General features: G+C 35.4%; 1 long non-coding RNA gene and 1 pseudogene across 1 annotated transcript; both read right to left on the reverse strand.

The window, feature by feature from the left end:
• Positions 1-572: 572 nt before the first annotated feature.
• LOC127842145 (uncharacterized) lies at positions 573-5,937 on the reverse strand. The gene is made up of 2 exons (XR_008031499.1): positions 5,805-5,937; positions 573-3,150 (listed from the first exon to the last, which is right to left on the reverse strand). It is a non-coding gene; the product is annotated as an uncharacterized LOC127842145 (long non-coding RNA).
• Positions 5,938-7,254: 1,317 nt separating this feature from the next.
• Positions 7,255-21,205, reverse strand: LOC127840108 (amidase-like; annotated as a pseudogene).
• Positions 21,206-21,740: the final 535 nt, after the last annotated feature.

Genomic DNA, 21,740 nt, shown 5'->3' on the forward strand with positions numbered 1-21,740 from the left:
ATTTGTGATATGTTTAATATATGTACACATGTGCCCTAAATTAAAAAAAAAACAAGTATACAACGTTCATAGCATTTTCTTTTCCCGGAATTCTTAATGAAAGTACATTGACCAAACATGTCAAGAGTTTTAGTAAGACGGTTCAAACTAACCAACATAGTATACAGGTTATTTTTGTATTTCCAATTGGAAACTTAGTAACCTGGGTATGTCTGTGTCTTGATTGTTTTGCACAATACGTCAATATTTACGTATTGTCTTTACTTCAACTCTTGTAGAGCTCGGAAAAAAGACTCATAAAAACTTCTGACATGATGAAAACAGTATATTACTAAAGCATGACTGTCACTGTGCATCAGTGTCCCAATGGAACAAGTATCGGGGGGAGGGAAAGTTTCGTGAAACAATAACATTGCACTTCATTCCAGTGCTGTACTGAAATCAATTTATATACTACTGTATTTACCTTTATATATATATATATATATATATATATATATATATATATATATATATATATATATATATATATATATATATATATATATATATATATATATATATATATAAAGGCCAGTGCCAGCTTGATATTGGCGAGCTATACTTAAAACACATTTTACGATAATTATTGTACCATGAATTATTATTGCTCGTGTATGAAATAAATACTTTCAAAAACTGGGTTGGTAACCATTGGGAGAAATAAATCAAACTTTACATACTTGTACAAATTGCAAGAATACACGATGATTTACAGCTTTTGTATCGAGGGTCATGACTCAACGTCGATTAGATAATTGCATAAAATTGACAACACAAAAAATGCAAAAGCTCAGTACTGTTGTGAAAAAAAAACACACAATCGCACAAAAAAGGCTTTCATAAATGAAATAGAAAACCTAATATAGTAATTTTTGTATGAGTTTTCATAAGAATTTACAAATTGCTAGTGTGAAAAACAATATGCACTACTTAAATGATTATGAACTTGAAACAAGGAAATATCTTTATTTAATATAATAACGGGTTTGACAAGTATCGGGTACTTACATGCTGGGAAATTTTACAGTTTAAGGTGTGGTTAAAATTTACAAAAATCAAACCAAACGTATTTACTTTACAACAATTATGTGCTACATCAGTCAAGAGCATGTTGATTTCGTCTTTTTTACTGAAATAGCTTATTGTTTATAAATTCTGATTAGAACTTGTCGTTAATTGGCCTTTTATTATATCCTCAGAAAACATGTTTATTAACAAACAAAAAATCAAACTACCGCATCTTTTTCATAATACTTAGTATATGTCGATATGTACATTCATATATGCACAGAAATTAGCCTGTCTTGTTTTTCATCGCATAAAGTCGGTGTCATAGCAATATGTTTGGAACATCAAATGATGATTATATTTTAGTTAACGTTTGTCAAACAATAAATTTCCTTTATATAAAATATATAATATAACTTCAACGAAAAGCTCACACATCCCTATCTAGTTTTGGCTACCATAACTTTAAATGTCGCTTTTTATGATTTTTTACTGGCGCACCTTTATAGTTATGGACAAACCCCATCAGGAAAGTCAACCAGAAATTCCCGAAAAGTTGACAGTTAACAAAGACTGGTCCAAAATAGCTTTTAAATGCAGTTATTGGCCCAAATCAACAACTTGATCGGAAAGATTGATATTTTTCACATTTAACTGATATATTCTTTCACAAAATACTATCTTAAACATTTAAAATTTATCTATTCTGCTCTTACATATCGAGAAAAACAGCGATGTGACAGACTTTCTTGAAATGCGAATCTCCCGAGATTCACGGTCATATGACGTTATTTCTATTTTTAGTAACATACCATGTGCTCAAGTGTTTTCAAATTCAGAATGACATTTCCCGGTATTTTAGATTATTCTGGCTTGTTTTGTAAACAAATTGTAGTGTAAATACAAACTCAAAGTAAATATTATTTAAAACTACCTGATTCACATTTAAATCAGTCTTATAATCCACCAGACGTAAGTTGTTAATCACAAATAATAGATTTCAGAAAACGAAAGTAATGTTTACAATTTCAGCATAAAATGTCAAGGTCCATCCGAAAGTATCCAAATGAAAACTCGTCACGTGACAAAGCGACAATGGCGTCAAAATTGTAAATTTCAGACTGATAAAAGTTATTTTCATCTATTGTAAGATGCATTTGAAATATTTGAACCTTAACATATTCCTCGATGCACTAATTTATATTTATTCATCAATATATGTAGAAATGTATCCAAGAAAATGAGCATTCTTTGATATATAGCGTGACATAAATATGTTACGACTCTGGTTGACTTTCGATATGGGGTTGGCTTCAGCGTACAGGTATGTCAATACTATATAAACTGTACGCTGAAGTTTCTTAAGCTAATCCCTATCCTCTTGACACACATTTTATCGCTCTAATGACGAACACAGAGACAAGATTGAGGACCCCCCAGTGATCGTGCTCGGTCTTACCCTTACACGCACTTTTTACGACATCATCACGCACCAGGTTTATGAATACTACTGCTTTGCGACCTTGAATCGAGTCTCCTTAACTTACACGTACAACCAACTCCGACTTTTTGATAAGAAAGATTGTATGTGCAAACAGGAGCGTTTAAATCACTGTCGACATAACTTTTTCGCAATACAAGTTGTCGGATATATATTGGGTGACACTTCGGCTGACCCTTGGTATTTTTGGGACGGCTTCCTTCTTGTGTGTAGCAAATCTTGCATCGGCATCGTGTTGTAGTCATGATGGCAGGGAACCTGTCTTCATCGTAGGTAAGCTCCAAGTACCAAGGACACGTAGATAAATCCATCACATGGTTCCCTTTTTTCCAATCTATACCCTGCGATTTGCATTTACGAGTACCATAAATGAAAGCTTCCTTTTCATTTCGCTTTTCATTAAACGTGTCTTTATATGTATGTTCATATACCATTTGCATGACCGGGTGCATGGCATACAAGGTCCAATAGTCCTCGTTCGCAATTCCTTCTGCAAGTTGTTGTGCCAGAACTGTGTCATTTGGTCGCTTACAAGAATAACAAGCGGTTTTCATCACCACACCGGAAGTACATATTACAATGATGGAATGCCACACTTGCTGAAAAAATAATACAACGATAAATCAATACCACTTCATTAACTCATGAGATTAAAGAATTTGTGCGAACAAACAAGATTTTTATTGTATTTTGCAATGTAATTTGAATATCATATTATTATTTGCATCAACAGCAATTAAATCTACCTCCATTCCGTGATTGAACATCTCTTAAAGGTTAAAGGAAGCACAAATTGTGTATTATATAATTAGCCATGCAGTAACAGATGCTCATTGCTTACCGATTTCATGATAGTTTGCATGATATTATTAAGAGGGGTTTTATACGATCACCCTTACTGGCTACTTATTCGTCCGGTAAGATATGAGATATGAATCAAGGTATGATTATGAATGGTCATCACATTAAAAACAAAATATATTCCGTCATTAAACTACCGTAGGATCATGTTTCATTTTAAAAGAAGTTTGAACGTCAGCTATTATAATGCATCGAGTTTAAAATAAGTTATGCAAATACTTGCTGATAATCAATATAGCGCTGAGTAGTGATAAGCGTTTTTGTTTATGATCTGGTCGGACGAAACTTGTTAAGATTTAATGCAATGTTACATCGTTATTGATAGGCTTGGAGTTTACTTGCAAGTGCGTGTAAAATGTTTGACACGTATCTATCATGGCTTTTATACCATAAAGAGTAATAGCGCCAGAAAAGGTGTTTCTCGGGTATTACTTATGACCAAATTATATGTAGTGGTTTTTTTAAATGCCCAAGCATGCAAGTTGCTCTTGCTTCTTATATTGTGCTATTTGTATATACAAATAAGCATTGAACTTTAATGAATTCCAAGTTTAAATCAGCCTGTCCGTCTGTCTTTGTGTTCGTATGTTCAATTAATAACATGTAATTACTTTTTGATTCATCAAATTAAAAAAATAATCGGTCGTTTACGTACGAAGGTTTTTAATGTATGCGAAGTTATTTCCAATGAAAGCAGTAAAAAATAAAGATTTAAATATTACAAGTTGTTATTCAGATGGCATATGATTAACTTGCGTACAATCCAAGAAAAGGTATTAAATATAAAATTGAAAGCTTCTGTTTGTTATAATGGGCTCGGTTATTACTAGATTTGTGTTAAGCGTACATAGCATGTTTATCCGTAGTATCGGCCGTGTATATTTTACAATCATATACATTTAATTTATTTGTTATCGTAAATTATGCAAAAAACATATAACTATTTAACTATTAAGTTAAATCAGATAAATTTCTTTAAGTGTGAATGTGATTATGTAGCCCTAAAAATTGCCCATTATGACAAAATATTATGTGTTTGTATAAGAATATACAAAAGAAGAAGAAATAGTTCTAAAACTTAATTCAGAGACGTCAAACCCCGATATTTTTATTTTATCAAATTCAACAGCGTGGTTTATAAATGATCAAATAAAATATCTGAAAGTTATCTATCGCACGCACAATGCGCTAAACATTGTGTAAGTTTACAACATCATGTTTTCACAGTCGTTTACTTTGCATTATTAACCGGCATTTGAATTGAATTCACGTGATCGAAGATATTTGAGATGTTTTGAATGAATTTAGATGAAATAAAAACGAACGAGGAAGTGAATTGTTTTGCAGTCTTCATATGCACAATGCTACTTAAAACCCTCCACTTGACATTCTGCTATTTACTATTTTATCACCAAAACGCGGTGTACGACTCCAACATATCGTCAAACACACCATTCCATGCAATCCTCGAATCATTATTTGTAAACGGTAGAATTTGCTTTACTCAGAAAAAATCTTATCTAACAACGGATTGACTGCGATTCGGTATGATACTTTTGCGCACAATCGTGCAATGAGCCTATAACTGCACCATTGGGTTATACAATGATTTACAAGCATCTACAAGTATGTTCCTATACAACTGCGCGAATGTTTTTGCTCAGATACAAATGAATGAAATGACAAAAACGATTCGCCTTCAATTGGAATATTGATTTAAGAATGCTTAATGAAAACATATTTAATGTTCATATAAATAAAGGTTACTCGAGCTGATCAGAATAATAAATAAGTAAAACTATCCAGATTCTGATGTGTTTTTTAGTTATGTTTTGATACATGCAATATTGTGATTTTTCGATGAACATAAAAACAAAAAATGAGTTGGCAATTATCGATTAAACGAACATTGTGTGACCAATTTTATGAAGATCAAACTTCGTATACAATTTCAAACATTCCATTATCAAACGGAGTTTCAAGGCAAAGTATATTTTATAACGAGGTTCTAAATGAATTTTGATGTTAAATAAGGAGGAAGTAAATTAATATGCTGTAATTTGTATTGAAAGTGAAGCTTAATGAAATACTAATAATGATACTTATTATTACGACAACAACAACAATAATAATAATAATAATAATAATAATAATAATAATAACAATAATAATAATAATAATATAAATAATAATAATAATAATAATAATAATAATAATAATAATAATAATAATAATAATAATAATAATAATAAAATTTTAAAGAAGAAAAAGAAGAAGAAGCAGAAGAAGAAGAAGAAGAAGAAGAAGAAGAAGAAATTATACCAAAAGTTGAAAAATATGACATTATGTCATGCAAGCAAATCTTAAAAGTTTATCGTAAACAAAACAATACCATTCATAAACATAATATCCAATCTGCTCCTAACAGCAATAGTTTAAACAACCATTTCGTAGAACATCACTTCGAACAACAGTTAACATAGCCTTATCCGATATTTAAATATCATATTGTTATTTAAATCGATTTAATCTACCTCAAGTTCGCAAATAAGTGTTTATCCAGTATATCAATGGTCCGTAAATACCGATAAAATAAACTGTTTCCAAATGTCTTATACAGATATTAACCTTGAGATAACATGGTATTTTCTTATCAGACATGAAATAAGATGCTCATGATCTATTATTTCAAGGTTCACTATTCAAATTAACTGGAGTCAAATAAAAATAGAATAATATAACCATTCTCCATCCACGTCAACAACCTATTATTTTCTATAAGATGGGTGCTACTCGTCAAATCTTGGTACAGGACAAGTTCAGAGTGGTTGCGCAAGCGTTATTGGCTAGTACGCAACTCGTTATTGATGGACTTCCAGCTCGGTTCGCTCCGCTAACAATACGGTAACAGGGACTCCTTTCTGCCGCCCGTGTTATATTTTGCATTGCTAGTATCCTAACTGTTTTTTCCCGAGGGACAGATAGCTCGATTGTCAGAGCCGGGGGTATTCTCTTTCCGACTCAATAACAATTACCGTCTTTCGAAGGATACGGTAAGATCGTTTGGGATAGGACAGTAAAGCACGACACAATCATTCACTGGACGTGTTGCTTGATGTCCACACAAAGCACAAATAACAAACTTAGCTATTCTCAATCGATTCAGATTTGCTTGTGTTGGAAAAAGATCATAAAATGCCCTGATCAAAAACAAGAGCTGGAATACATGTATCTGGTACTTTAAAATGTTTGACGATATCAGTTTTCTCTTCGTTGTCGGCAAAAATGTCCAACATCTTCTACTGTCCACCTGAACTGCTTTTACTTCCCTGGTATCTTTCTCATATGTGCGTAATTCAGACTGAACAAGGTATTGTATGGCTCTAAACACTGCATCAAGTCATTGTTTGTTGAGCAGGGAGCCAACTGTGTATTTATGCCTCGGCGTGCTCTCTGGCTGGTCCCCTGCTTTGCATGCTGACCATAGTCTACCCGTTCTTAGTTTGATTCCTTCTCCTCGGGTGTTTCCATCTAGTGAGTCGGTCTCTCTAAGTCAGCGGCCTAATTACCCTTGTACTCCGCTAGATAAGAATACAGAGGCAGCTGCAACGTCCCTTAACCCATTTATGCCTAGTGGACTCTCCCATCCTTCGAAAATGGATCAATCTATTTCCAAAATTAGAGATGTCTAGTATAATTATTTCTATATTTAGAATATTTTTTACAGACATTCCTTTCAGCAAACAGCGCAGACCCTGATGAGACGCCGCATCATGCGGCATCTCATCTGGGTCTACGCTGTTTGCCAAGGCCTTTTTTTCTAGACGCTAGGCATAAATGGGTTAATTACTTACGAGCTCCGAATATTTCCCACACGTCATGGTTGATGGTTGTCGTGAATCTAAACCGCTGTCATACTTGGCAATTGCCGGCCAATTTTAATCATACACACAAATATTCCGAAGGTTTTAAAACATACGTAGCTATTTTTTGGTACATGAATCAATTGTATAGCGATTGCTTCATTTTGCTGACTTTATATTTCAACGTGAATTGTAGTTTGAAACGTCCATACAAATGTATTATTACCGCGATAAGAATGACACATCGTATAGCTCCAGCAATGGGAAAACATTGCAAAAGTACAATCAATTATTTACATTTTATTTTTGAAGAGTAGAATTGAGTCATATTTCTAAGAAAATCACCGATACACATGCTGTTGTATTGTTTGTATATTACTGACACGTAAATAAAAAGAACGTTTATTATGTATGAGTTATTATGAGTGTATAAGTATATTATATATTAAACTATGAAACCTCCAAGAGAAGAGCACAATCCTTGACATTTGCCGCAATGGGTCCGAGGTGGTCAATTGCGGTTTCCAAGGAAACGGCCCCCGTGTACGGTACGAGCCCGTATGTGGGTTTGAGTCCAACAATGCCAACCCAGGAGGCCGGGATTCTTATCGACCCGCCCTGGTCACCTCCAATGGCCATGTCCACGTCGCCGTTCTTGATCTGCAAGAATTGGTGGACACGTGTATTACTGCAAGTATCGGTGGACACGTGTATTACTGCAAGTATCGGTGGACACGTGTATTACTGCAAGTATCGGTGGATACGTGTATTACTGCAAGTATCGGTGGACACGTGTATTATTGCAAGTATCGGTGGACACGTGTATTACTGCAAGTATCGGTGGACACGTGTATTACTGCAATTATCGGTGGACACGTGTATTACTGCAAGTATCGGTGGACACGTGTATTACTGCAAGTATCGGTGGACACGTGTATTACTGCAAGTATCGGTGGACACGTGTATTACTGCAAGTATCGGTGGACACGTGTATTACTGCAAGTATCGGTGGACACGTGTATTACTGCAAGTATCGGTGGACACGTGTATTACTGCAAGTATCGGTGGACACGTGTATTACTGCAAGTATCGGTGGACACGTGTATTACTGCAAGTATCGGTGGACACGTGTATTACCACGTTGTAGCCTGATGAGAGACCATATCTTTACATACAAACTACCAACCCGTACAACATTGAAATGTGCAAGTATTGGGTACTTTATGTATTTGCAAAGTATTTTATTGATAAAGGAATTCTTGCTTTGGCAAGTATTACAATTAATGTTAGCGGGTTTCAATTTTGATGCAAATTATGTAGCTGAGTCGAATATCAATGCTCATAAAACTCACCGCTACGGCTCTTTCACTGCTCGAACCCCCCGAGGAGCGCTCCGGGACAACGGGGTTCTGGGTGGGACCGGTATCGTTTGTGAAACTACTGCCACTATAACACCTGTGCTCGCAGTGGGTCTACCGCCTGTCAACACACGTGAGACATGATGAAGCATTTATATTTAGGAGCAGAGATTGTTTTAAGTTTTACATGTTGATTTTAAATAAATTTTACTTTATAAAAGTCTCCCGCCCGAAGCTAACAAAAACAGCTTATGCGTTTTGTCGAACAGGAATAAGTTTATGCCAATTTATGTTATTCGATACTTAATAATCACTCGGTAGATCTGTGAAAGAATTAGGCAATATCACCGTCACCAATATGCGGAAATAATGATCATGCTGTCTTTAAGACTGAAATCTTCACGGAGTAAAGGGCAACTTCCCTACAAAGTTCATGTAGTTCGATACCATAATTCAATAAAACGTATGAAAAAACATTATTACCGTTCTTGTCGTTACATTCTGCATCAAGACTAACTGTCCAGCGCCGTTTGAAACCTTTGTTTACAAACATTTTAATTAACTGACATTTTAAACATACGAGTGATTTCATTGGTCCAATGCGGAGGTGTGTCTTTACAACTGGAGATTTCATTCATAAAGAATGCATGATCACTGTCAACTGGGTGATGCGTGTTGTGTATCGTGTTATTTCTTAAACGTTGACCCAGCATTTGTAAAAATATTGCAAGACATATACATTTCCGGAAAGGAAATTCATTTCTGCGTTGAATAAGACCAAGATCGTGAAAATCGCTGCACAATTGATGAAGATATGGCTGTTCAAAGCGATGCACCCCGTTTTGGGCTGATTTTGAGTTGCATACCTTGTTATATATATATTTGATAGTGAAATATTTTTTTTCAGAAAAGTTAATTTTTCGTTATAATATGATTATTTATCATTCAAAATGATGTTTTCACTAAATAATATCATAGCCACACGCTAACCACCTGTGGTATAAACAGGTGGAATCTTCAGGTTCACAAGTATAAGAAAAATTGTGCAACATTAAAAATAAACATCATCAATCACACACTGTCGAAAAAATAGTTTATCTTTCAATTGTATGAACACACAGTTTATTCATTATTATTATACACTTTTTAGGTTTATATTAAAGATTAATCATGCATGCTGTTCTTTAATATCAATGATGATCAAGACATTTTTTATGACAGACACGAAGTCGGTGCATGTGTTATTTACGTATAGTTTTCAATAATCGAGTAGATCAGTAAAAATCGCACACATGACATACCTCTGCATTATTCATGCGGAGCAACATTTTTAACCCATTTATGCCTAGTGGACTCTCATATCCTTCTAAATTGGATCAATTTATTTCCAAAATTAGGGATGTCTTGTATATTTATTTTTTTATTTAGAATATTTCTTACAAAAATTCCCTTTTAAGCAAACAGCGTCTGCGCTGTTTGCCAAGGCCTTTTTTCTAGACGCTAGGCATAAATGGGTTGCATGCATGTTATAAAAATGTTCGTTGTATTCGTACACGAGTATAAATCGATTCATATTTCAGCAACAATATTGCAATCAGATAAATTTTATTACGCTCTACATAAATGAACATTCGGTTGATATTGAAGCGCTTCGATGTATTTACTTGCTCTTACATAATAACGATATTTTATATTAAAACATGTACATAGTGAACACAATTAAACCGCTTTTGAATGCTTTTATAATCATGAAGTTATAAACTTAAAAAAATATATCGACCCAACACTTCACATATTCCCCTATCACATTAATTTAATTACACGTCTCTCATAACTTTAGCTTTCAATTTTTACAAGTGTTAGTAAAATAAAGTGTGCCCTGTTGATCCATAAACAGACCATCATTATGAGAGTATAAAATTGATTATAAACAGCGATTTTGCCCACTTTGGAAAAGAACTGGTGTCATCCTGACACTGGATAAAATTTGCGCCGTGTAATATTTAGATTGGGAATAATAGGTCTTTCGTAATGCTTGTTATAAATTGCACAAATCAGTTCAAAGATTAATTTACGTGCATTTTGGCTTGAAATGTTCAGTTTTAGTGCTCATTTTATGTGTTCACTTTCAAATAATTCACGTTTGGGACGAAATCGACCAAATTTCCCTTCCTTTCGGGAATTTTGCAGAAGGCAATTGGGAATTCTTAAGTTTTTCCTTCTTTTACGGTATGAAATGCGTCTGAATGTGTTGTTGTAAGTTATGACGTAAATGTGATGACGATATGTAAGTAAATACCACGATCTTGATGTATGATAATTATAATAGTGATGTAAATGATAATGGTTTCGTATTATGATAACGACGATAATAATGCCCTTTGGTTCACTACCGTAAAACCATTAAATTTCGTATGGTACGAATTTTCGTGGATTTCGTTGGTCCGCTGAACCACGAATTCAAGTACAATACACAAACAGACTGTGTGTTTTACCGCAAGTTGGGATTTTAACAAATTGCGGTAAAATCATCTAATACAAGTGCATTGCCATCAGTTCATTGATTTTACTTACGGTAAGCAGTGTCATAAAATTGAATTCAAAGCAATTGTGTGCGAAAATAAAGTGTATCGCCTTAAACGATAAAACATAGAAGATAACGTAACCGTAATTTTGAATTTTAATTAAATATATGATGGCACAATTTTTGTTGATTGAACCTGCGTCATATGATACTATTACAAACTGTAACACACTTAGGCTGACTTGTTGTCAAGTAGCATTCCGAACATTATGTAAAAAAATACTCCAGACATAGTAAGCATTTCAATCTTATCGATTTTATGACTGTTTGAAAATTTTAAAAGAGCAATTTTCAATAACGACAATGACCTGCATCGAGTATACGCGTCACCACCGAGGCGTCTATATCTGGGGTGTAGCCTTAAAGGAGCCTACTTCCATTCAGCATGGGTACGCCGGCAACGCACACATTGTCCTTGATCCCCACGCGCTTCCCCTTTAATAGACCTTCTGGCGCTCCTGGTATGTCGCATCGCCAATACCTAGAGAAGAAAAAATATGTAAAACAAAGTTCGGCTCTTGGTAGGTTCTTTTCTTTAAGAGGTGGTGTTCTGGCTTTAACGATGTAGCCTTTTTACATCCTAGAGTAGAATGGCGTCTTGTGTTCGTGTTTTTCTGTTGTGATTTAAAGTCTCGTATGCTAGTTAAAAAACCTGGCAGAACATATCAATCGTCTCGTACGAGCGTTTAGTCACACTTACTAAGCATTGTGCTTATTATCGTTGGGTTCGGATCTGTATGCCGGCGTCCTGGGGTATTTCACGAGCGGCGTTGGAGCCACGGAGTCGCTGACCACCTGATAAGCTTCGAATGTTTTCGCCATGTGCTCTGTCAACAAAAAATCACACATATGCGTCACGGCATTAAAATTATCGCCCAAATATGGCGCTGAAGCATGATACATTAACAATGGAGCGCATGTAACTACAAATGGGTCAATGTATAAACGTATCATAACTTATGTGGATTTACAGTCATGCTATTATGCCCTGCACATTTGTGGATCATACGATGACATGTATGGTCTATACAAATGTAATATAATTGTTATTTCATTTTACCTGTTATTGATGTTCATTACTCACACAAATAAACGCAAAACCTTCAATTTGCATATTGTGATATGTTCAGTTTCCCGAATAGAACACACTTTATGTCGCTTATCGATCTCAATTAAGTACCGGACTCATTTCATTAATATGTTCTCTGCTTACCTGTAAAATCCTGAACATCCTGCTCCTTGTCCAGACGCAGGCCCATAGAACGGCAGAGTTCTCGAACCTCCTCCGCCTGCGGGCACCTGACGGCTGAGGTCTTGAACATTCCTGGCAGCATTAGTTAATCAAACAATTGTGAGCTGTGAGACGTCATCCAATCAAAAACAGCCAATAAAAAACTTGATGTGTCTTAAATCAAATGTGTGATGTAAATCTGCCTTTGCCAATTACAATTTTGCAAGCTAACAGTCTTACCAGGGTCAATAACTATTTCATAAGATAACAATTTTACTGGGGTCAATAACAATTAAACAAAATAGCACTGTGACTGGGGTCAATAATAATCATGTAAACTAACATTCTACCTAAGGTCAATAACAATTATGCAGGCTAACACTCTACCTAGGGTCAATAACAATCTTGCCAACCGACAATCTCATTGGAGTCAATAATAAAAAGTTCGCACGCTAACACTCTATCTGGGCTTAATGCAGATTTCGCAAGCTAACAATAACAATTTTGCAAGTTATCAATCTCACAGGGGTCAATAACAATTTTGCAAGTTATCAATCTCACAGGGGCCAATAACAATTTTGCAAGTTATCAATCTCACAGGGGTCAATAACAATTTTGAAAGTTATCAATCTCACAGGGGTCAATAACAATTTTGCAAGTTATCAATCTCACAGGAGTCAATAACAATTTTGCAAGTTATCAATCTCACAGGGGTCAATAACAATTTTGCAAGTTATCAATCTCACAGGGGTCAATAACAATTTGGCAAGTTATCAATCTCACAGTGGTTAATAACAATTTTGCAAGTCATCAATCTCACAGGAGTCAATAACAATTATGCAAGTTATCAATCTCACTGGGGTCAATAACTATTTCGCATGTTAACAAATCTAATTGGGGTCAATAACAATTTTGCAAGTTAACCATCTAATTGGGGGTCAATAACAATTTCGCAAGTTAACAATCTAACTAGGGGCAATAACAATTTTGCAAGTTAACAATCGAACTGGGGTGAATAACAATTTCGCAAGTTAACAATCACATTAGGGTCAATAACAATTTCGCAGGCTTTCTTTAATGCATGGGTCGTTTTACAAGTCTGTGTATGATTATAATTGCTTTGAAGGTATTGGCGTATGTCGTTGATCGCAACCTCAATCGCGTATACATTTTAAAAAGCCCAACGAGTCATTTAGCAATGTCAAAGTACACTTGTAGTTATAACCCTACTAAGCACAGAATGCGTAACTCCCTATACCGAAATTATCCAAACCCCACCCCGAGCACATACACTCTCGCTAAATTATTATAACTAAAGACCAACATACGAATTATTATTATATCTCTTTCAATGAAAACATTAGTTTATGTGTGACTCGCAAGGTACAACAAGTGAATTACACGGAGACATTATGTCGATAAACTAAATACATAATTGTACATTTAACATAAATGTTAAATTGAAATGCATTTTTCTCAATCGTGATACATCGACTATTTTCGGAACCTCCTTGCGGAGGAGTCCGGAGATAGCCGATGTATCGTAATTGCCTGAGAATCGTGATTTATCGGCTATCTCCGGACTCCTTCGTAAGATAGGCAGATTTAAGCAATAATTCGTCTGCTGATCCCGAGTGAATTGCCTACACAATCTCATACGCAGTGGTATCCCTTATTCTAGGAAAGTAACTGCTGTGAGGAGTTTGTTGCCTACAATGACCGGATCAATTTGTATAATGTAACTTCTAACTGATTTTGCCACTCTGGATTAGCAGACGATTTGTTGCTTAAATTTATTGCTTAGGGGTCAAGTTAGGGTTAAGGTATGGGTTAAGGCTAACTCTAACCCAAACCCGACCCCTAACCTTAACCCTAACCCTTACCCTAACCCTCTACCCCCCCCCCCCCCCCCCCCCCATGCGCATAACAATACCATGCCTCGCTTGTTGTCGTTGTCCGCTTCCCTTTCTTGGCATACGACGCGTGTTGAGTCGTGGGTAATTTTCATAAAGTGATTGCATCGGTACGGTTAATATACTTAAACGTACCCGGTTGAGATTAGACTGTATTCCCGCCAAAATTCCGATGTCGTAAAACGAGCTACCGATTACCGTACTGTAAAACGATATTTTTCATTGTTTAACTTAAACAAACTTCTTTTTAAAAAGAAAACTGCATCAACATGCTTTTGGAGTATGAGTTTCGATAATATAGAGGACAGACAATTTACATAAATGTCAACATTATTAATTTAAAAAAATAGCCGACAACGACCGATTAAGCGTTAAAATTCCCGTTAAATATTGACTTTGATCCAATTATCATCTGAAAAATACAATTTCGCGATTTCTTCAAAGATCGACGAGCCTTTTTACCTGTTTACTTATGGATATCTAATTTAAGGTTGCACTGATGTGAAGTTGTCGTGGCCAACGGGTTAAGGCGATGGACTAAAAATCTTTTGGGATCTTCCCGCGCAGGTTCGAATCCTGCCGACATCGCATACTTTTTGCGACGCGTTTTATTTCTTTTCTAGCGTAATTTGATTTAATATAGCATATAAGCTATGTTTATTGTTAAATATGTTGCAAATTGTATGCACATCCTTCAATTTTTAAAATTAAAACAACGTTATGGCTAAATTGGGTAATTTACTGCTGAAAATACGAATGATGCATGCTGCATTTTTATTTTTATTTCAAAAAGTAAACGGTAAATCTGTCTATTTCTTGGTATTTTGCTGTATATAGTGTTTCCATAAAAACTAAGTTTAAAATATAACTTAAATGATACTATTTTGAATTTTATAACACTTTGTTTTTAACCGACCCAATTTTTACTTGGCTGAAATCACTTACATTTCATGGCGCTATTCCATAGATAAAAAATTGTATAAAATAAATGTCTGTAAAAGAATACTTATTTCATCTTGTTTAAACTTTAAACACCTTTACTGCATCTGTACACACCAACTGCATGCCCGTATTTGGAAATATGAATGAATTATGGAACTTTTATATACCCCAGGGGTGAAAATAAACTGGACAAATGCCGAGCGTGAGGTTGGTTTTGAAAACATCGGTATATTTTTTTAAAAAGCATGGAAAGCCTACCTACACATTTGCATGTAGTCCATTGAAATGATGTTGATTAGGAAAATAATTAATTAAATTATATTTGGATATGTGCCCATTATGGGTGCGCTACCTTAAGAGTACCCGGGTCGCACAGATATGTGTATATGCCATTGTCTATTTCACTTATAATTTGAATTAAAACAGCATATAATGCATGATTTAAAAGATTATTCTTAACTGTATAGGTATCTAACAAGCACAAGCAAGCCTACTGCTCATAAATAGGTACTGTTATGCACGTTACACTGTTTTTGATGCTCATTAAATGTGCATTTACTACACTTTAGTGTTTGTCTGACTTTTTTATAAAATACTTAAAATGCACTTCATCATACTTATTTTATTTGTTAAAGCGAGATTATACGATTTTGTCAAATATTTATGAATTAATATAAAATGTGTAAAAAACTTATTATATGTTTATCTTTTTTTAATAGGTGTGTGTTAAACAATTCTAACAAATAGTGTTACACATCATTGTGTTTCTGTTTCATCTTACAAAAGTAATTATATAATATTTAATATAGCAATGCATTGTTTTGTTTTTTCCAGAATTCCTGGTGCTGCCATTCCTAATCAACCGACATGTCAGAATTCTGGATAAGAATTCAGATTACTGGCTGCATATCCAACCGTAAGTGTTTTTCCTGTTCAATTTAACTGCTAGTTCATAAATAAAATTTTGTTTAAGAGATAAATACTATTACTTTGAACATTTTCTTAAATACCAGGTTGTATCACATTTGTATTGGGTGGGTGGGGCAGTTGTACATGTTTGGGATAAAAAATATTTAAATACTAACCGAATAAGTTTTTTTTAAACATTTATTCTTGTTTTGTTGTACATTATTTCAACTGTGATTTTGAATCACATGCAAATTTGCAATTTAGAAAAATCAACTTTTTATTGTCTATTTCAGGAATTTTTGGGTCCTGCGTTGGTGGGGGGTAACGTGTTTCAGACCAGAATCCTGCCGGACCATCCAATTGCAAGGACATCAAACATAGCTAAAATGTATCTGTATTGAATAATTATAATTTTGGATAAAAAATGTGTTCTTAAATCATTATTTTAAATAAATTATTCACCCAGGTTGACTTTTTTGAAAAAAAATGAAAAATGACAATTTTTACACAAGGGATTTTTCAATGTTTCCGCATTCACTAACAATGCTTTAGACAATGTAATATAGACAAACCATACATATTTGGAAATGGTTTTCTAGTATCTATCAGAAAATGTATAATTTAACTGGGTTTATGCCAATTTTCAAAATCAGTGGTTATTGCTATGTACAGTCGAATTCGACAGCATGTATATCATGCATGTACGATGTGAATCTAAATTTAGTTTTAGTGCAGATTCTTTCATACGACATAAAGACAATTTTTTGTTTTACGGATAATTTTAATTTCCTGCATCGATATCTATTCATTCGACACACGAACACTAACTCCGATCCTTATAAAAAGACAAATGCTTCGGTTATTGTAGGAAAATATTTACGAAATATGTTCGTCACAATCGGCTCGGGGCGCTAATTTGTCTTTGCTGCATTTTATAAAATTCGTCTTCAATGTATAATTTTCCTAGCATTTTTTGTTTTATTGCAATATATCTTATCAATATATTACATTTTAGCACATATAAAAATCGTCTAATCTCGCTTTAAGCATACTTTTCAAGAGGATAAATGCTCAATAACACACTGGAGTGTATTAATGCGTGAAAAATACAGAAATATACAAAAAATATGTTAAAGTAACATTACTATTCAATCAACGAAAATTTCGTACAATTGTTCGTAAAATAAACTTAACAAATTACAAATCAGTGTTCCTTATGGCAATTGCCGAAATTTCAACGTCAGATGTGGTCTGGTAACATAGATGCTTGTAGATACAAAATGCTCGTTTTTATAATTGTTTTGCAAATCTATTCATACGACACATGAACACTCCAATGGTGTTCGTGTGTCGTATGAATAGATATATTCGCGGGAATTAATTGTGGCCACAAATAAATAAAAACGAGCATTTTGTATCTACAAAAATCTATGTAATCATACCACATCTAGCGTTTAAATTTTGGCTATTGCTATAAGGAACACCGATTGTTAAGGTGTGAACTTTATTTTACGAAATACTTGTCGTTGATTGTGAGCGTTATAGAGACTTTAAGTGTTTCTTGTCTGCATTTTCAAGTGTATTAACTGCGAATTAAACGCAGAAAAAATACTACGCCAACAATGTAACATTTTATGTGCATTAAAAAAACGTTCTTGTAAAACATACTTAAGTGATACGGAGATCATCTTTTAATAGCTTTTTTAAATATAATAATAACCTTAAATATAAATTTTGTTTTGTTATGCGACACTTCAATGACATTGGTATCACAAACAAGATATATAATATATATATTTATGTCCATAAGCTTTTTTTATTAGAGTGTTACTGGTAGGAATCATGTATTCTGTTTAACAAAGTGTATCTGCCAGTTCTTTTTTGTGGTATAAAATAACAAGAACAATTCAATTGAAATAATTAGCTACATAGCTCCTTTTTAATTCACATTTCTATCCTTGTTACGAAATTATATATTGCAAATTTGCAGATTTGACAAAGAACTCTGAACCCTAGTTACCCCTTACTGATATTAAATCAAATTCCAGATGTGAATGGCTCTTTGGCGAATCATTGTTGGTGACAGTATTTAACTGAATTCATTCAATTTGTGGTTAATATTGTTTATAATTTATGTCTTGTACAAAGTTAAACATGATTGTTTCATCAATTAAAAAAAGATCCGTTCATCATAACATACAACGTACACATATGTAAAATCAAAATGGTGGTAAAAGATTATTTGATACTATGACTTGAAACTGAGAATAAATAATAGGAAACATATTTGTTTAAATGTATAGTAAAATGCATGAGTCACTTGAGTGGTGTCATATTGCAATTTAAAGCCTATAATTAACCCAAACTATGTGAATTTGATGTTTATTTAAATTTTTCAATATCCTTTAGTTATTAAAAAAATAAAAATAAATATAGAAATTTACAGTAATTTAATTATGTTAAGTGATAATAAATGAGCTGGTTGGATTCGCATGCATATACATATAATATTAGCAACATGTTTTATGAAGATGACAGTAGCACAAAAGGTGTTACTCATTATTGTAGTAAATCAGTAACGAAGTAAACAGGATAGACTCGTCAATTGTAATATTTATGAATTATAATAACGATTGTACTGTCATATTGGATATGGTGTATATTTAGCTACAAGGTCCCTTTTTGATACCTGTGCTACCTATTTTGAGTTTTCAAAATCATCTTTAAAGAATATCTATATCGTTCAAAAAAGAGGACCGAATAAGCCTCTTAGATTTCGGGCTGAATAAGCTTGTAACCGAATCGACCCAGGGTTGAGTCCGAGACTGAATGTCAGAATGAGATTGGGCCGAAAGAGCCTGCTATAGTCAAAGAAACAAAGTATTGGTTCTACCCAGGAGACAGTCTTGTAAGCCCCAAACTATAAGTGCAATCTATCTCCAACAAAAGAGTAGAAATAAATAATTATATGTTTAAATAAACATTCTGGCTTTCAGCACAATTATTTATTTAACCTGTATAAAAGTTTCGTTCCAATCTGGGTTGTTCGTGAAAAGGCACCATATCGCAATTAAGGGTTCTTTAGGCCTTGCTCTCATTTTGAAATGTTTAGTTGATTAGGCCATGCTCAGCACATCGCACTGTAAGATTGTTTATTCCGTGGTCATAATATCGCATGGTTTGGTTGTTGAGGCCCCGTGGTCACCACATCGCATTGTTGGTTTGTTCACGACGTGGTAACCATATTGCACTGTAGAATTGCTTAGGTCGTGCTCATCAAATCGCATTGTTCGGTTGTTCACGCCGTATATACAATATCGTACTGTTTTGTTGTTTTGGCCGTGGTCATCATGTCGCATTGTTTGGTTGTTCAGGCCATTATCACCGTATCGCACTGTTTGTTTGTTAAGGATGAGGTCACCACATCGCACTGTTGAGCTGTTTATGCTGTGGTCACCGCATCGCACTGTTGGGTTGTTCACGGTGTATATACCATATCGTACTGCTGTGTTGTTTTTGCCGTGGTCACCGCATCGCACTGTTTGGGTTGTTCATGCCGTATATACCATATCGTACTGTTGGGTTGTTTTGCCGTGGTCGTAATATCGCATTGTTCAGTTGTTAAGGCTGTTGGGCTGTTAAGGCCGTGGCCACCATATTGCACTGTTAAGTTGTTAAGGCCTTTGTCACCGTATTACACTGCTGGGTTTGTTTAGGCCGTGGTCACCATTTCGCATTGTTGTGTTGTTAAGGCCGTGGTCACAATATTGCATTGTTGAGTTTGTTAAAGCGTGGTCACCATTTCGCATTGTTGTGTTGTTTAGGCCGTGGTCACAATTTTGCTCTGTTGGGTTGTTTAAGCCGTGGTCACCATTTCGCACTATTGCGTTGTTTAAGCCGTGGTTACCGCATCGCACTGTTAGGTTTTCCAGGCCGTGTTCACCTAATTGCATTGTTGGGTTGTTAAGGCCATTGACACCCCATCGCACTGTTGGGTTGTTCAGGCCGTGCTAACCTTATTGCACTGTTTGGGTTATTAAAGCCGTGGTCATCACATCGCACTGTTGAGTTGTTCAGGCCATTGTCACCTTATTGCACTGTTGAGTTGTTTAGGCCGATGACACCTTATTGCACTGTTGGTTTGTTTAGGCCGTGGTCACCACATCGCACTGCTGATTTGTTTAGGCCGTGGTCATCACATTGCATTGTTTGGTTGTTTAGGCCGCGATTACCACATCTTACTGTTGAGTCGTTAATGCCGTGGTCAACACATCGCACGTGTGGGTTGTCGAGGCCGTGATTACCACATCGCACTGTTAAGTTGGTCTTCATATCGCATTAATAGGTAGTTTGGGCAGTGTTTAGGCCTATATCACAAAATCAAACTGTTGGGTTGTTTGGGCCGTGATCACAGCATCGTATTGCATGTTGGGTTGTTAAGGCCGTGGTCACCATATCACACTGTTGAGTTTTTTAAGCTATGGTAACCAGATCGCACTGTTGGAATGATTAGGCCCTGTCCAGCACATCGCATTGTTGAGTCGTTCAGGCCGTGGTCACAATATCGCACTGTTGAGTTGTTCATGCCGTGATCGCTTTGATATGTTGTTTAAGCCGTGGTCACCACAGCGCAAGGTTCGGTTGATTTATCCGTGCTCACCACATCGCACTGTTGGGTTGTTAATGCCTTGATCACTATATCGCATTAATATGTTGTTTAGGCCGTGGTCACCACATCGCACTGTTGAGTTGTTCAGGCCGTGGTCACCATATCGCACTGTTTGTTTGTTCAGACCGTGGCACCATATCGCATTGATATGTTGTTTATGTCGTGGTCAACATATAGCTCTGTTGGTTTGTTTAGACCGCACTCACCACGTCGCACTATTGGGTTGTTCAGGACTTGGTCAAACCATCGAACTGTTGGGTTGATTATGCCGTTCTCGCCACATCGCACTGTTTGGTTGTTAAGGTCGTGGTTACCATCTCGCATTGTTAGGTTGTTAAGTACTTGGTAACTATATCTCACTGTTTGGTTGTTTATGCCGTGCTCACCATCTTGCATCGTAAGGTTGTTTAGGTCTTGGTTACCACATCGCACTGTTGAGTTGTTTAGGAGTTGTGTCGGCCGTGGTCACCACATCGGACTGTTGGGCAGTTCAGACAGTGGATACCATATCGAACTGTTGGGTTGTTTAGGCCGTGATCGTCATATCGCATTGTTGGGTTGTTTAGGCCGTGCTCGACACATCGCACTGTAATGTTGTTAAGGTCGTGCTCACCACATCGCACTGTTAGGTTGTTTCGGCCATGCTCAGCACATCGCACTGTTAGGTTGTTTATGCCTTTGCAACGATATCGCATTGTTGGGTTGTACAAACTTTATTCACCACATCGCACGGTTAGGTTGTTTATGCCGTTGTCACCATATAGTGCTGTTGGGTCGTTTATGCCGCGCTCACCATATCGCGCATTTTGATTGTTTTGACCATGGTCACCACATCGTATTGTTTGTTTCTTAAAGCCGC

This window comes from Dreissena polymorpha, chromosome 1, assembly GCF_020536995.1.
Source record: "Dreissena polymorpha isolate Duluth1 chromosome 1, UMN_Dpol_1.0, whole genome shotgun sequence".
NCBI lineage: Eukaryota > Metazoa > Mollusca > Bivalvia > Myida > Dreissenidae > Dreissena > Dreissena polymorpha.